This window comes from Stenella coeruleoalba, assembly GCF_951394435.1.
Source record: "Stenella coeruleoalba genome assembly, chromosome: 2".
Lineage (NCBI taxonomy): Eukaryota > Metazoa > Chordata > Mammalia > Artiodactyla > Delphinidae > Stenella > Stenella coeruleoalba.
The window spans coordinates 159763781-159782701 of record NC_137147.1 but is presented as its reverse complement, the minus strand read 5'-3'; the positions used below and the strand labels follow the sequence as shown (position 1 = coordinate 159782701).

At 36.6% G+C, this 18921-nt stretch overlaps 1 long non-coding RNA gene across 2 annotated transcripts in view; it reads left to right on the top strand.

Annotated features, from left to right (window-relative positions):
* The window catches only part of LOC307182458, a 694844-nt gene that overhangs the window by 660152 nt on the left and 15771 nt on the right, over positions 1–18921 (top strand). For both annotated transcript variants that reach the window (XR_013827174.1, XR_013827175.1), the window contains 2 exons: positions 11552–11685; positions 14142–14220. This is a non-coding gene — a long non-coding RNA (uncharacterized lncRNA). The remainder of the gene's footprint in view (positions 1–11551; positions 11686–14141; positions 14221–18921) is intronic.

Here is an 18921-nt window from a genome sequence, read left to right as displayed (position 1 = left end):
ATCTTATTTATAGAAACAAAATATACATGGTGTGCTTAAAGACTGTAGTTGTCTTTAAATAATATTAAATTTAAAAATACCTTATCATACATTTAAATAGGATCATATTTTTAAATCTCGGTACAACAATATCCATGAGCTTCCTGTTTTACCACTCTGTCTGTATAATCCTTCCTGCCTTTGATTTTTAAAAATTAAATTTTATCTTATAAGAAATGTTTTCTTTCATGTGGTCAAATTAAATATGACCATCCATTCATTCATTCATTACCACAGGGATATCAAGTGATAAATTTATCCCTCCCTCTTCTTTTTTCTTTTTTTTTTAACCATTTTCTTCTCTATGATTTAGAAATGTAAAAAATGATCATTTTTTTTTCCCCAGGCAATTTAAACAAGGCAATAAATTAAGAAATCAATATAAGTCAAGTTGCAGCATATGCCCTGAGAAGAGTTAGGTAGGAATATAAATCAAGTAAATTTAAGTCAGTTAAATTCAATATTATTAAAAGGGTAATACAAATATAACTGTTATACCCCTCTGCTAAAGAAATCTCTCTAAGTGCAGTGGATATTTTTATAGGCAATAAAAATCCATTTTACCAAGTAGAGAAGGGGCTCCTTCCATTACAGTGTAAACTCTTAAAATCTCATGTCTATATCTTCCTCAATGATCATTTAATTTTATACTATTATTATTGAGAAATTATGTATGGTACACTGCAAATTCTACCATCTGCCTTTAGAAATTCACCAGAATATCTTTCAAAGATTGATAAATTATTCATTTCCTGAAGTTGTGTATCAGAGCTTTGCAGTTCATAAATAGTATATAATAAATTAGGCAGTGCATACCTTACAAACATGGGTTTATAAAGAGACCTTGCATGTGCTATATTCTTCATACAGGAAAAGTGGTTTCATTTATTGGTATGTTTTGACATCCTTCCAGATGATGATAAAACTTTATGTTATCCAGCAATTTAATTTGCATCCAAATAGATAGTAGATTGGACCAAATTTACTTATATCAAAAAACTGTCTTCCAGTAGCATCTCCTCTTCATTTTGGAAAAGGCCAGCGTATAGAAACCCTTTTGCTTCGTATTCTTTTCTGATCAAGCCGTAGACTTCATCACATATTTATATATTGGATGGCAGAAATTTACCCTTAGCACTTCGTTTTTCTCATGTAAATTGAAATTCTTTTTCTGATATGAAATGAGGGGTTGTCACTTAGATTTTTGACTACAATCATATTATGATTCTTTTGGAACATTTAGACAAAACTGGACTCTTTGAAGTCCACCCCCTCCTCCTGTTCCGACCCCAAAGATAGGAAGGTTTTTCCTGTTAGAGCCTCCTTGATGTTTGTCGAGCTTAACAAAATATATAAATAATATATAAATACATAAATAATAGCAGGGGAGATTTCAGCTACCACATATCAAATCTAGGTATATCAAAAAGCTATCTTCCAGCAGCATTTAATTGTTCTGTATGGCAGAGTGCTCAGTGACTTCAGAAAAGCAACCAGTTTTTAGAACAGTGCGAGAAACACTGGGATATAATGGTGAGGACCATGCTGTGCTCCTCAGTTTGGCACAAGTGCAAAGCATAGACTCTCAAACCTGCTATAAAGCAAAACCTGATCTTCACTTTATATATATGTTTAGCTCCTGCATTTGAGTCTGTGCAAGATGTATCTTTCATCCTCTAGATTTCAAGAAGTAAAATCACCCTGCTGTGTGTGTCAGTTTCTACCACAGCAGAGCAGTCACTTGACTGTGTCCTGGAAATTCGATCCTAAGTATGTGCCCATAGGTACATATTCACCAAAACACAGGTACAAGAGTGTTTGTAGTGGTATTATTGGTAATAACCAATAATTAGAAACAAACCAATGTCCATTATCAATAGAATGAATAAATAAATTGTGGCATCAATGGGGATTGGTTCCAGGACCCCCCATGGACAGGAAAATCCACAAATGCTCAAGTCTCTTGACATAGTAGATGCATGTAATCTATGCACATCCTCCTATAATCTTTTTTTATAATTTTTATTGGAGTATAGTTGATTTACAATGTTGTGTTACTTTCTGCTGTACAGCACAGTGAATCAGTTATACATATACGTATATCCACTCTTTTTTAGGTTCTTTTTCTATATACTTTAAATCATCTCTAGGTTACTTATAATACCTAATACAATGTAAATGCTATGTACATAGTAGTAAATACAAAGTAAATGCTTTGTAAATAGTTGCTGGCATGTGGATAATTCAAGTTTTGCTCTTTGGAACTTTCTGGAATTTTTGCTTTCACATATTTTTGATCCGTGTTTGGTTGAATCTGCAGACATGGAAGCTACAGATACAGAGGGCTGACTGTAAGTCCATGCAATGGAATATTACACAGCAGTGAGGATGAACACAATAACAGGGATTAATCACACAACATTAAGCAAAAGAAGCTCAACACAAGAAATACATGCTACATAACTCATTTAAATTCAGTTCGAACACTAATATATAGTATCAAAAATTAGATAATGATTATTTCCTTTGATGGGAATAGTTACTAGGAAGGATCAGGAGAGGCCTTCCAGAATTCTTGTAGTGTTCTATTTCTTCATCTGGGTGCAAGTCACAGAGGCACGTTCACTCTCTGAAAATTAATTGAGCTGTACCCTTTTGATTTGCCCACTGTTCTGTGTCTGAAACTTTTCAGTAACAAGTTTTAAAAACAAAACATAAAAAAAAAAGGTCCAAGAGCAAGCAACTCAGATCAACTAGAAGAATGAATGTTTCCCCAAGTTATCAGCTCGTTTGCAATTCAGGCACTAAAACTCAATGAATTATCAAAAAAAAAAAAAATAACATGCCTACCTTTTATGTCATCAGTTTGAAATTGCCCCAAAAGATTGATTTTATCTGAAGTTTCACATGTTTCTTTCAGAACAAATTGGAGTTCTCATTTAGCTGTATCAGTTCATACAGTGCTTTGCAAATGGGCTTCAGACTCTGAATAATTGTACAGGTCATCATTTAGAGATCAGGTAGGGGAAACTTCACTTTTATATGTGCTGTGGCTGTCGTGCTCTCATAATTCAAACAAGACACAAATCAGGAACTAGAATTCTGCCCTATGCTTCTTTCACTAAAGGTCAGTTTGCCCTGTTGACGAGATCTGTACAGTGATGCAGGCACGGCATTCTTGAGAAATAGCCCATTCTTGTGATTTTTTGCAGATCTCATCACTCTTCCAGTGATGTTATAATAATGGACTTCATCAGAGCTATTCACACAATCAATAGCTGATAAAATTAAACTGTCATATGTGGGGCAAATGAAATTCAGACTCTTTGTTTTGTAAGGTTTGCTACATGAGTTTCTGATCCCTTGGAATGGTTTTGAAGCAGCAAATTCAGTGATGAGTCTCCTTCTGATTGAATTAGCACCCCAATAGAAGTCTGATTCTTTAATCTTCCTTCCACTGTCTACTATCCACACACACATGAGGATTTCAATTTAGAGGTGATCAAGACAGCAACATCTAGTTTCAAGGAATAATTGTCTCTTTGATGTGATCTGTTTTACATAAAAATGAATGAAGATGCACATTTACAGAGAAGCACTTGCCATTTGAAAGCATTTTTATAATAAGCTAGCAATTTGCCTCCTGAGTCTCTTATGTAAGGAAAATTAGTCTTCCTCCACCAGCACCACCCCTTTTTTTGGTATAAAAGACCCTAAATCCAAATGATGTAGACAAAACTTGAATAGCAAGCTGCTGATAGAGCCAAATCTAGGACCAGGGGCCATTTTCTTGAGCTCTTCAAGTTGAAAGCATTTTTGTCTTGTGATCTTACTTAAAAAGACAATACAAAACAACACAGTATGTCCATGTAACATACTGTTATACATGTAACATACTGTTATACATGTTTCCTGCCCCTAATTTCCTTGGTATTGGGGAGTGGCACAGGAGTTGAAAAGATAAACATTTCTTCTGGTTAAGATTCAGAACATACAGCCTGATGGACTAAGACATACTAAACTTTATATGAAATTTGTGTTTGTCCCCACAATGATTGGAATGAATACGTTATGGATTTATACAGATAGACAATATGTTGAAGGAAACATAAAGAGAGAAGGATGCATAAAGATGCAAGCAACCTGCCGATGCGGGGGACACGGGTTCGTGCCCCGGTCCGGGAAGATCTCACATGCCGCGGAGCGGCTGGGCCCGTGAACCATGGCCGCTGAGCCTGCACGTCCGGAGCCTGTGCTCCGCAACGGGAGAGGCCACAACAGTGAGAGGCCTGCATACCACAAAAAAATAAAAATAGAAAAATAAGGGAGAAGACTCAGATGACCAAAATCAGGCATCAAAGAGAAGACATCGTGACAGCATTACAGAAATTAAAATGTCTGTAACATAATGCTATGAACAACTGTATGCCAATAAAGGTATTGATTTAGGTGAAATGAATAAATCCTAGAAAGATAAAAATTAATAAAACTGACTCAAGAAGAAATAGATAATCTGAGTAGACCTGTAGTAAGTAAAAGAATTAAATTAGTAATTAAAAACCCACCCACAAAGAAAAGCCCAGGCCCAGATGACTTCATTGGTGAATTCTAACAATTTAAAGGTTAATATCCATACTTCTAAAACTCTTTCAGAAAAATAGAATATGATGGAACACTTCCCAACTCATTTTATGTGGCAAGTGCTACCCTGATACCAAAGACAAAGTCAATACACAAAAAAAGGAAACTGCAGAACAATAATGCCTCATGAATATGGATGAAAAAATCATCAACAAAATAGTAGCAAATTCAACATATATAAATCGCTACACTGTAAGGTCAGGTGGGATTTCTCCCAGGATTGCAAAGTTGGTTTAACATGCAAATATTTAATTAGTATCACAGACAACACTAATAGAATAAAGAACAAAATCACACAATCATCTCAACAGACACAGAAGAATTATTTGACAAATTCCAGCGCCAGGTCTTGAAAAAAATAAAACTAGGAATATAAAGGAGCATCTTCAATCTCCTAATGGGAATCTATGAAAAACCAACAGTTAATGTCATATTTAATAGTTCTATCAGTCAGGATTCTCTAGAGAAATAAAACCAATAGGACACACACACACACACACACACACACACACAGACAGATTTATTTTAAGGAACGGGCTGAGACAATTGGCAAGTGAAAATATGTAGGGCAGGTCGGCGGGCTGGAAGCTCAGGCAGAATTTCTGTAATAGTTTTGAGGGAGAATTCATTCTTTGGCAACCTCAGTTTTGGCTCCAAAAGCCTTATGTTTAAAAAAGCATAGATCCAGTATTACCTGCTACAAAATAGGTAAAGCTCAAAAACATTATTCTAAGTGAAATAAGCCATAGGCAAAAGACTACATATTGTATGATTTCATTAATATGAAATGTACAGAAAATGCAAACCTATAGGGACAGAAAGCAGATTACTTTTTGCCTTTGGCTGAGGGTGGGAGCAGGGTTTTACTGCAAATGACATCAGGGATCCTTCTGAGGAGATGGAAATGTTCTGAGATAGGTTTGTGGTGGTGGTTGCACAACTCTATAAATTTACTAAAATGTGTTGTGTGGTATATTTTATATGGATGAATATGACATAATATTGTACCTCAATAAAATTATTTAAGTGTTTTAAAAGAATACATTTTATTTGCTCATAATTTAGTGGGTGGTTATTGCTTAGTGTCTCTCAGGCAGATGGCAGATGTCCACTGGGGCTGTTGTAATCTGAAGGCTCAGTTGGACCAAATGGCCAAAATGGAATACAGTTGTCCCTTGAACAAGGGGGTGGGCAGTTAGGAGCACTGACCCTTTGCACAGTTGAAAATCCACATATAGTTTACAGTTGGCCCTTCCTATGTATGGTTCCTCCATATCCACGGCTCTGCATCCGTGGACTCAGCCAACCACAGATCGTGTAGTACTCTAGTATTAACTATTGAAAAAAATCTGTGTATAAGTGGATGCACGCAGTTCAATGCCTGTTGTTCAAAGGTCAACTGTACTCCCCTGGCTGGCAGCCGATGCTCCTGTTGCTAGTTGCTGACTAGGAGCTCACCTGGAGCTGCGAACCCGAGTTCACATGTGACCTCTCCATGGCTTGGGCTTCTCGATGCTTGGCAACCAGTTTCTGAGAGGGAATAGCCTAAGGGGTCATAGCAGAAGCCATCTGATATCTTCTGACTTAGCCTGAAGACACACAGCATCACTTCCACCCCACTCTATTGATTACAAGAGAATCACAACAGGTATCACAGATTCAAGGGGAGGGGAGTTAAACTCAGCTCTTGATGGGAGGAATATCAAAGAATTGATGGCCATCTTTAATCTGCCAGTCAGACAGTCACTCTTGAATAAGTGAGTGGCCTTTACTGAAAGAATAGTTAACCCTAATTTTAAAAGAGCGTATCTGAAGCACAAGCTGGTCAGTGGGTCTTTCAGATTTTTAGAGAACGCTCTGATCCATAGCTAGAGTGGTCAAGCATGGTTAATAGATATTCATATATATATATATATATATATATATTCATTTTCTTCAAACAGCAATACTCTTCATTCTTTAAATACTCTTATCTAGCTTTCTTAACCACAGTGAACTGTTTGGAGAAGCACTAAAATGACTAGATGATGAGGAGAAACCAAAGGAAAAAGGAAAAGCATCTAGATCATCTTCTCAAAATTGGTGGAGCACGAGATGCAATTAAATATGTGAGTTTCTCAAGAAGAAAGCCCTTCAGTTTAAGCAGTGGGGACATTTCATAATGGAAATTTTCCACGTGGAAAAGAAAGGTGCGGTACTGTTAGGGTGTAAGGGTGTGGTCAGGTATTGTGGGAATAACACTGAGTCTCAAAGTATTGAGCTTCAAAGCTATACAGCTGCCGCTAGTTCACACCCCTCTCTTCACCTGATCATAAAACATGTCTTCAGATGGTGGGAGGAACTAAAGCAGTGATTAAGTGCTTCCTAAATGCTGTTTTCAACATTAACTGATGTTTTAAAGTCTTGGTTAAGACTGACATTATTCTTGCGCTCAGTGGAGCTCATTCACATAACCAGGTAGGGTCTCTCTATGGCTTAATGTTGAATGAGTATCCGATGAATGAGAGAGGAAGGAGAGAAGGGAGACACTTTGTAATGAAGTGAGTGGGTGCCTGCATAAAAATGGGCTCATAGTAACACGTTTGCATGAAAAGATGAATGAAAAGCTAATGATTTTCTGACGCTTTCTGTGTGCCAGGCACCTTGCTATTTGCTACCAGCATTATGTTCTTAGATTTTTGCAGAAGCTCTACAAGGTAAATATTTTGCTGTTCCCATTTTACAGATGAATTAGTAGAGACCCAAGAAGATCAAATTGTGAAGCCAGATAACACATATACTGTATATTTATTAAATCACAATGAACGTAATTATACGACAAAATCGCATGAGGCCAAGTGCTTCATTTCTGGACGAGAGATTGACAGGGGTTGCATTTTAAGACAGGTTTGTTTTCTCAGGACACCTAAGCTTCAAGCAAGGGTGTGTAGCGTGGGCTTTTCCCTGGAGTATACTGAAGATCAAATGACTCCTGCTTTTTTATCTGGCACTTTGTAGGTGTGCCACGACGTTGTCCATGCCACTCGGCAGCATTCTTAACAGGTATCATCATCCCAGTAAAGGAAGGTGTTTTACTCACTCCCAAACTTCTATACTGCTGAAGATTTACTGTCAGCTTCATTTATGAACTTCCTTCGCTCCCGTCTGATATCATTGGAATGCCTGACCCTATTTTCTTTCTATTCAGAGTTTTCCTGAACATAAAAATAAACTGTGTTAGATAAAAATGTATGTGATATTCTGAGTTGGAAGTTGGGTCAACAGAGTAGGGGAGAGGAGGTCATCCAATGAAAAACACTGCAGTTCTGAGACTGAAAGGTATTCTATTCTGAACTGTATCAGTAGCTAGTTGTGTTACCTTCGATAACTCATTTAACTTTGGGGTCCTCAGATTCCTAATGGTAACATGAGAAAAATACTTCCTGCCCGACCGTCTTTACACATATTAAATAATATATGTTAAAGTGCTTTGGAAGGAATAAAACACTGTACAAAATTATAGTAACTTCTGTAGTATGCATCTTTGCTTCCCTTTCTGGAATATCTCCCGCATCCTATAAACACTACTTCCCAACTCTTCATTTATCTATATCCTCTTGATACCTCAGCCCCTGATTTTACAGCTATTCTAGTTTAAAGATCACTGACATTGAAACAAAAATTTTGTGTAACCTGGAGAATGTAATTTGAAGTCTCTGAGACAGGGGTTTTCTAGGAACTAACCATTATTATAAAGTTGATGTGTATTCTTTTATATGTTTAATTCATACCTATCTATAAGCATTATATAGAACAGTTTTGTATGTTTTAAAAATTACTTAATTGAGATCAGACTCTCTATATTCTGAAATTTTGTACTACTTAAATTTTGTTTCCCCAGGTTTATCTATTTTGAGGTATTAACTCTAGTTTAATAATTTTAATGATGATACTCAATGGTGTGACTGTCAATTTTTAAAATTAATTTCCCTTCTTATTAGGATCTTAGTTTTATAAACCATGCTGCAAAAAACACCATTGCACATGTCCCCTTTTGCACCTGAGAGATTTTCTGCTAAATTTTAGAGTCAGAGTTAATTTGCATGGTCAACTGTACTAAATATTGACAAATTGTTCTGAAATGTGATGATACTTACTTCTGCTCTCACCAGAACTGTGTTAAGTGTCTTTATTTTCCATGTCCAGCCAAAACATGGTGGTATCATACTTTTATCTTTTTCCTTTGCTATGAACTATATGATATATACAATATCATACATAAAACATATATGCATTTTAAAATTAACATTTAATTTGGGGATAATTCACATTCAACTATAAGGAATAATGTAGTGATCCCAATACCCTTTACCCAGCCCCACCCCCCAATGGTAACATCTTACAAAACTGTGGTACAAGATCACAACTAGGATATTGACATGAACATGTGAAAGATGCGACACATCCATACCACAAAGACATCTCATGTTGTGCTTTGATAGACACCCTATGACCCTCCTGTCCTCCTTTCTCTCCTTCGCATTGTTAACCCCTGACAACTACTAATCTGCTCTCCATTTCTATAGTTTTATCATTTCAATAATGTGATATAAATGAAACCATACAGTGTGTAGGCCTTGGGGACTGGCTTTTTGTAACATCTTTATTGGAGTATAATTGCTTTACAATGGTGTGTTAGTTTCTGCTGTATAACAAAGTGAATCAGCTATACATACACATATATCTGCATATCTCCTCCCTCTTGTGTCTCCCTTCCACCCTCCCTATCCCACCCCTCTAGGGGGTCATAAAGCACCCAGCCGATCTCCCTGTGCTATGCGGCTGCTTCCCGCTAGCTATCTGTTTCACATTTGGTAGTGTATATATGTCCATGCCACTCTCTCACTTTGTCCCAGCTTACCCTTCCCCCTCCCCATGTCCTCAACTCCATTCTCTATGTCTGCATCTTTATTCCTGTCCTGCCCCTAGGTTCTTCAGAACCTTTTTTTTTTTTAGATTCCATAAATATGTGTTAGCATACGGTACTTGTCTTTCTCTTTGTGACTTACTTCGCTCTGTATGACAGACTCTAGGTCCATCCACCTCACTACAAATAACTCAATTTCGTTTCTTTTTATGGCTGAGTAATATTCCATTGTATATATGTGCCACATCTTCTTTATCCGTTCATCTGTCGATGGGCACTTAGGTTGCTTCCATGTCCTGACTATTGTAAATAGAGCTGCAATGAACATTGTGGTACAAGACGCTTTTTGAATTATGGTTTTCTCAGGGTATATGCCCAGTAGTGGGATTGCTGGATCATATGGTAGTTCTATTTTTAGTTTTATAAGGAACCTCCATACTGTTCTGCATAGTGGCTGTATCAATTTACATGGGGATTGGCATTTTTTAGTGCAACGTATATTCTTTTGAGATTCATCCAAATAGCTGTGTGTGTCGATAGTTTTTTGTTGTTGTGGAGTTGTATTCCATAATATGAATATACCACACCATGTTTAACCATTCAACCATTAAAGAATATCTGGGTTCCCCTCTCCTAGTTTATATTACATAAAAGCTACTATGAACATTTGGGTTACTAAAATAAAATAATAGTGACAAACCAAATGCTGGAAAGAATATGAAAAAGCTGTATCACATATACATTGCTGGTGGGATTTTAAAATGATCTAGCTATTCTGGAAAACTGTTTATTCGTTTCTTTTTTCTTAATTTATTTTTTTATTTTTGGCTGCGTTGGGTCTTCATTTGCTGTGCGTGGGCTTTTTCTAGTTGCAGCAAGCAGGGACTACTCTTCGTTTTGCTGTGCGGGCTTTTCATTGCAGTGGTTTCTCCTGTTGCGTAGCACGGGCTCTAGACGCGCAGGCTCAGTAGTTGTGGCTCACCGGCTTAGTTGCTCTGCGGCATGTGGGATCTTCCCAGCCCAGGGCTCGAACCTGTGTCCCCCTGCATTGGCAGGCAGATTCTTAACCACTGTGCCACCAGAGAAATCCCTGTTTATTATTTTCTTAAAAACCAAACATTCAACTACCATACAACCCAGCAATTGTACTCCTGGGCATTTATCCCAGAGAAATGAAAACTTGTGTTCATACAAAAACCCGTATATATATGCAATTTTGAATAATGATAATATGAAATAAACATTTACATTCCCACAACACAAAGTAAGGAATTGAAGTTCACCCCCCAACCCCCCTCTCCTGCACTATTCTGAATTTGATTTAGTCATTCTCTTGGATTTTTTTTTATAGTTTAAGCATTTTTATAAACAAATAATATGTTGTTTAATTAGGTTGTTTTTGAACTCCATATAAATGGCAGATAACAGTATGCATTCTTTTATATCTGGCTTCTTTTGCTCAACATTGTATTTTAAATGTATTCATGCTGTTGAGTATAGCTTTAGTATATTTATTCTTACTACTCTATAGTATTTCACTCATAGAACATAAACAATATATTTAGCCACTCTACTATTAAGTGATATTTGACTCGGGTATAATTTTTTAAATTTTTTGCTCATCTTTTTCTTATGTTACTTCTCAATGTCATACTGATCCTGATGAGTTCTTTGTATTGTGGATGATAGTCTCTGAAGATGGCCACCACCAATGTTGTCCTTATCTGCTTTCAAATACTGCTGCAGTCATCAAGAGATGGGTATTTTCCCTCTGTAGTATCTGGGCTGGCCATGTGATGTGCTTTGGTCAACAGCATGCAGCAGAAATAATACTGTGCCAGTCCCAAGTCTAGGTTTCAAGAGGGCTGGCAGCTTCTACTTTCCCTCTTGCATTTATTTCACTCTTATTCTTGAAAGATAGTTTAGCTAGGTATAGAAATCTAAGCTAAATTTGTTTTCTTTCAGGACTTTGAGGATATGATTCTACTATCTTTTGGCTTTATTGTTGCCGTGAGAAGTCAGCTGTCCTTTGTCATTCTTTGAAGGTAATCCCTTTCCTACCCTCACTCCTGGATGCAGTTTCACAATGCTATGTCCAGGTGAGAATTTCTTTTATTTACTTAATATTATGATTTTATCATGTATTTATTTTTATTCATGTAACTATGCTTGCATGTATATAGGTGTGCATGTGTGTATTGGGATTTATTTGACTTCTTTAAACTGACTTGTTCCTCTCATTATTTATAGAAAATTCTTAGCCATTATCTAAGAAAAACATCTTCTTCCTTAGTCTCTTAAAGGTTAGCAGCCACATAGCACAGGGAGATCAGCTCAGTGCTTTGTGACCGCCTGGAGGGGTGGGATAGGGACGGTGGGAGGGAGGGAGATGCCAGAGGGAAGAGTTATGGGAACATATGTATACGTATAACTGATTCACTTTGTTATAAAGCAGAAACAAAAAATAAAATTAAAAATTAAAAAAAAAAAAAAGGTTCCAGCTTAATATGGCAAGAATCTCTTACTAGTTCTGGGCTTTAACTTATTCATTCATCATCTATAAGGTTTATATGAAATGAAGTCCATCTTTTCCAAGATGATCAAATGATTTAAGGAGTGAGGCAGCTTGAGGGCTCTGTTTACCTCTCTAGGTTCCCCTATATCTTCACCTGGTAATTTCTTGCTCTATGGATTTTAATAGTTTAAAAGTATTTTTATCTATCATTTAAAATTATTTTCAATGACAGGGTTTGTCCAAACAGCCTAGTCTGCCATGTTCTCGGAAACAAAAATGCACTCATCAATTTAAAATTTTTTATTTACTGTATTTTTCATATCCATATGTTCAATTTCATACTTTTCAAATATGTTTGGAAATGTGTTTGGAAAAAATGTTTAGGTCTCTTGTTTATGATGTTTTGTTTTCAAACCTTTCTTCTATTTCTTTAATAAAGTAAACAAAATATTTACATACATGTTATCATTTCAATATATGAAATCGTTGCAGATCTGATAGCTGAGATTGTTCCTATGGACATTCATAAATCTTATTTTCATAATTTTCCAATGGGAGCTAATTTCCTTGAAACTTTATCAGTAGAAGTATTCAATCATTTGAATCCTAGTTTAAAGTATATTTCACTGGAAAGCCTTTGTGTTTACTTCTCCTAGGCCTTTCGGAATGTTTTCAACCTGGCATGACTAAATTAAATTTTCCCCCTGATATTTTGTGAGTCATGGAAATACTGTGAATTCCATCCACAGCTATAAGTATGGGCTTATAATTAGCACATTTCAGGGAGGATTTTTTTCTACTTTTGTCAGGGCAGCAGTTGACACATGTAGCTCTTCTTTAATGGGTGCATTTTTCTTTAGAAAAATGAATTTTTCATCCTATGAGCTTCTCACATGTTGCAGGTTTTTACGTAGTGGAGGAGTCTCTGATTTGAACTCTCACATTGCTGGGACACAGATTTTCTCTCCTATTCTCCACACACATGACCCATCAAAATTCAGCCCCTAGCCCACCAGAAATTGGCAAATCTTTCAAAGCCAAAACCAACCCCCATACTACCTTACCTCTGCAGAACTACTCTCTTTTCTTATCTCTGATTATTTCTCTTACTTCCTTATTCTTCATTCATGCTGTGAAAAGAGATGTTTCATATATTTTATCTTTCATTTTTATATGTACTATGTTGGAAGGTATTTTTTCTACACAACAGTGAGACATGTTCTAGAAAATGGAACTCCTCATACCCTTTAAAAACCCTCCTGACTAATTACCTTCCTTCATACTGCCTGGCCCTCCTCAATACTCAGTTTTATATCCCATTCATCATACTCACATAGATTCAAATCTCACTGAATGTTTGGTGAAGTAAATTATTGCTGAATGGTAAAAGAAAATGTGTTAATTATTTTTCCAAATGGATAATATTTTATCAGCAGAAGATTAGTATATGAAAAATACCTTCTTTGAACAGTTTTCAATTTTTAACTTTATATCTATATACATATGTAGCTATATTATTTATTTGCAAAACTAGCAAGTAAATCAATTGTTTTATGAGTTGTACATCTTCTGTTATTTTTTGTGTGTTAACATGAAGTCACATATAACCTTAAAATTTAACTTACAAAAAAATATATATATACATCTGGCCTCCTTCATTTATTATAATCTTACTAGTCTTCCCCTATCAACATAGTTATTAGATGTAATGTCCATTTAAGCAAGAGCTGCTTCCAAAATCTAAATGGGTTTTGGGGCGGATGAACAGTTGAAAACTCAGTGTGATCCATTGGCTTCACATTAGTAATCTCAGGTCAAAACCAACATTTGCTACCCGAAGCAGCTTCAGATATAAACAAACATGTGGTTTATGCTCTGTCAAGTCCGCGCATTGACACTTTTATTCTGCTAAGGCCTAAGTATGCATGGAGACTTTCCAATAAGGTATCTTTCCAACTGTATCTCAGATAAAATTCTGAGTGGGTGGTGGGTTTGTGAAATGTGAGTGTAAATGTATAATGACTTACCCTTTTCACTCAGACACATAAAGAACCCAGAGCCATGCCTTTACTCCCAGGAATCTGTGAGGAACAACAGAGTGCCCTCCTTGGAAAGCTGGGTAAGCTGTGTAATACAGAAAACATTACTGAGTCATCACAGAGGTTCCTGAGGGCATTACTCCCAGACAATGATGAGGATCCTAAGAAGAGACTCGCAAATTACTGCCATAGATACCCTTTTCACAGTTATCAAAGCGCCCAATTTCAGCATATTTTAATTTAAACCTCATAATCCATAATTTACTCAAACTAAGGAACTTTTTTCGAGTAATTAGAATTTTAAAATAAAATGTCTCAACATATTTATGTGAAAAGGAAGAGTTAAGTGGAATTATGTTATAATGGAAGCTTCCCACTGAAAATTAGATGAGCCTGGGTGACTTCAGCTAATTATTACATTTTCCCCATTCTTAGCTGGGATGTAGGTGCTGCTTTGCTAGGCATTTTCTAAAATAAGAAACACGTGACTCTTCCCAGGGCCCAGCGATCATGCGTACGCGTATGAATTCAGTGCTGAACAGAGCATTTCCAGTTCTTACAATTTGCTTTAGCGGGGATACAACTTGATGACAGTCTAATGCGAATTAGTTAAAGATCTGGTTTGTTGTTTCACTAAACCTTAGTCTTTCAGACAGATGTGTTTGTCTCTCTTTAATCCAAAAAAATAAAAGCCTCTCTACACCATCATCTCTCCTTCAGAAGTAGAAAAAAAAAAAAAAGTAGGCTTATAAAAACAAGGATATTTTAAGACAGCGGTACTTGACTTTTCCTGCCTAAGTGAGAATTTCCTGTCGAGGGAGTTGACAAAGTGGGTTTGAGACAGCTTTCCTGTAATTAATTTTCTTTGTGTGTGAATTTAATACTGATGCAAAGGTGTTACTCAATTGACAGCCCCAAGGTTTAATGTCTAACCATCCAACAGGAAAGGAAGAACACGAGTTCCCAGAATTCCTCATTAATTAGCTTCAGTCCCCACTTCATGGTACTCATCCACTCATCTAAAACTGCTAATTGTTATCAATTGAATGATTTTCAGAATGCAGTCAATACCTAGGAAGAATATAACTCATTTGACATTGCTTGTTGAACATCTAGGTGACAAGAAATGCTCATATTTATGACTCCCAGCCAGATCGGAACTTCTTGTTAAACAAGGAGGTAGTATTACGTGGTGCAAAGAGCATTGAACTTGAAAGAATAATGACTGGATTCTCGTTTTACCTGATTGCGGATAAATTAAATAACCTGAGGGCTGTGAGTCTTAATTTCTTCAATGGTGAAATGAGATGAAGTCAAAGTCTTTTCTGATGCTAAAAAACGGAAAAGAAATGAGTATTTCCAAGGCACTAGGCAAACTCTACGGTTTTGTGTGCTAGCGTGAGACTGAAAGCTATGTATTTTGGAGTATCAGGACTATTGTGTTAAATATTTCTCCACATTAGTCTTTAAGAATCCAGGGGAAAATAGAAACTTTGAAATATCTACATCTATTTTTATTTTCTTCCTTCTACTCAGTGCTTGGCTTTTATGGTGAAACTGAGATATTTGAGAATATGAGGGTTTTGGATGAATGAACATTAAGTGACTGAATCTCTCAAGAAAGAATTTAAAACTCTCAAAGGCACGCAGCCATGTTATACAAACATGTTGAACTGTATCATCCCATCCACAGCACTGGCATCACAATCGTATTAAGTGAAATTCTATCCAAAAATTGGGGAAGTATTCTGAGCTTGTTGTCTGCTCCTCTGTTCTTCCTCAAAAAACTTTAGTGAAAACCCACGTACTGTAGACAAGTGTGTCCAGCGTTGAGGGTCCTAAGCAGACCAAGAACCTTGTAATTTCAGCCAACTTCTTCAAAACTGCCATTCTAGCCTCAAAATGATCCCTGGGGAAAACATCAGAATTACATTAAGTTTTCTAGATGCTCGTCCCTTTGAACTCAGAGGAAATTTATTCTTTTTTCATTTTCCCCCTTCCTTTTTACTTTTCTTTTTTTTTTTTTTTTTTTTTTTTGCGGTACGCGGACCTCTCACTGTTGTGGCCTCTCCCGTTGCGGAGCACAGGCTCCGGACGCGCAGGCTCAGCGGCCACGGCTCACGGGCCCAGCCACTCCGCGGCATGTGGGATCCTCCCGGACCGGGGCACAAACCCGTGTCCCCTACATCGGCAGGCAGACTCTCAACCACTGCGCCACCAGGGAAGCCCTCCCCCTTCCTTTTTAAAGAAAAGATGGTAGGTAGAGAGGAAAGGGTCATAGTTACATCTCTTTCTAACTTCTGAAATCCACAAGACTGTTTCTATGCTAGCCCATTATAGTTGTCATGAAAATGCATTCACTTATCTTTTATGCATGCCTCCCCTGCCCCACCAACTAAAATAAAGTTTGTATTTATTTTTCTGGAAATATCCAAAGTGGCCCTGGCTAAGCTTCAAATCTATTTTTCTATATGCTGTGGCTTTAAATTTTGCCGTCTGTACTTGGCAAAAGGAGATAACTGGAAGAAGCTCAACAATAACTGAACTTGAAAAAAAATGCAAGGGCAACTGACTTCCTAAAAGTCAAATTATGATTTTCATTTGAAGAATTGTAAAATCCTTTGATGATGCTAGTAAGGCTTCTTGTACTTATATTATATTGCTTATATTTTGAAATAATTGCTGTGAATTATTTGTTTTACCCAGGCCTTAAACAAGAAAAGTACATCATTTCTGTTTGCATGCTATATACCATACGGAATTTAAGAACTCACCCTTTTGTTACAAATATTTCTGAAAAATTATTTTCACATTCGTTTCAATGACACAACAGTCCTTGGGTGAAGAAGTAGACACTGAGGCTGTCACCTACATTTCAATGAAATGATATGATATAAATATTCACGATTAAATTTATCTGCCCAGAAAAGGCCTTGAAAAGTCATCTTCTCTGTTTGTCACCTTCACCACGCTTAACATCTTTAATCATTTAAACTAACTCAGAAAGACGTTTTAAAATCATCTTTTCTTTAAAGAATTCAGCCACTTCTCTGAGCCATAGTTCAATTTCCCCCTCAGATAATCTTCCTATGTCTAACTTGAATCCTTCCTGGCATTCTTATACTCATTTCTTCTTATATAAAATAAAGTAATCCAAATTTTAAATCTATTCTTATGCTTTTGAAAAAATATATATATATATATAATCTTCACTGTTTTTAGAGTTCTAATTATTTAAAAGATCATGTACACATATCTGAAATGGAATTGTTTAGAAAAAAACAAATAGTGATGTATGATCACAATATTTGACTTCTCTTTTCAACACTACCTCACGTCAGGAGTGTTACTTTAGGCCAGTTGACCAATCCCTCTGGTCCTTGATTTATTTGTCTGCGGAATGAGGAGCTTGTTTCTCTGTGTACTTGTTTACTGTCCATGAGAGAACACACCTTGTTGGGCTCCTTCACTGCCACAGCCCGCTTGTCTAGAAGAGAACCAGCAACACTGCTGCAGGGATGAGGGAATGAGAGCGACACTTTTTATTTTTAGATCTGGTGGCTTTGTTACATTATTTTTCTTTGTGACCCAGCAAATATACACTATGAGTTTGCAGTTGATCACAAGCTGCAAGCTGAATTTTTGTGAGGCATTTAATACAATCTGTCTTTAGGCAATAATGGTAGGTTCTCAAAAAGAAATAAACGTCCTTCAAGATATTTAGGAATAGACCCTAAAATGGAAATTTACTGTACATTCCATTCTGTAACTTTTAAAAAATACAGTCATCCCTGAGTATCTGTGGGGAATTGGTTCCTGAAGGTCCCGAGTATACCAGAATCCATGGGTCCTCAAGTACTGTAGTCAGCCCTCCGTATCTGCAGTTGCATATCTGAGACTTCAACCAACCGTGGAAGGAAATTTTGACCCACAGTCGGTTGAATCCTCAGATTCCAAACGTGCAAATAGGAAGGACCATCTGTATATTTATTGAAAAAAAATCCGTGTATAAGTGGACCTGCACAGTTGCAGCTTGAGTTGTTGAGGGGGCAACTGTGTAGCATAATACTTTGGAGGTTGATTTTTTCTTCATGAAAAATAACATAAAATTGTTTCTTACTTTCCTGAAAGGGACTGCACATGCCTAAATTGCCCAGGTTTCCGGTCTTTATTTTTGTTTACTATCTAACAGTAGTGGAAGATGGGTAAACAAATAAAAACAAATCACAGGATTATGTGGTAAATTGTAGAAGAAGGAGCCATCGAGTTAATACATTGGAAGTTACACGTGTTCAGATGAAGAGAGTGGACATTCAGCTGCCTGTGTCAAGTCACATCTCAGGAGAGATGATGGGAAAGCAGCCGTGGGAAGGGCATGAGTTTACTTGAAGTCACTGCAGTGAAATTTACATATGTGCAAAGAGCAAGAAGGGAACGTGAAAACAAGAAAATAGTTTGTGGGAAAAAAAAGAAAATAGGAGTAGTGAAAGTAACAATTTGTATTTCTTCTGTACTTTTCCCTTATTGCTAAATGTATACAATAAATCAACAGAGAGAACATCCTTTTACTTTAAAGAATTTTTTTCTGAAGACATAAAAGTTTACACATTATTTCTTCTTTTTACTCTTAAGAATTTGGGATGGGTTGCCTGTTATTACCCCTATTTACTAAATAGAGAAATTAAATCTAAGAAAATTTTCAGAAAGACTTAGGAGTGAATATATTGGGTTGGCCAAAAAGTTGGTTCAGGTTTTTCCATAAGACGGAAAAACCCAAAGGA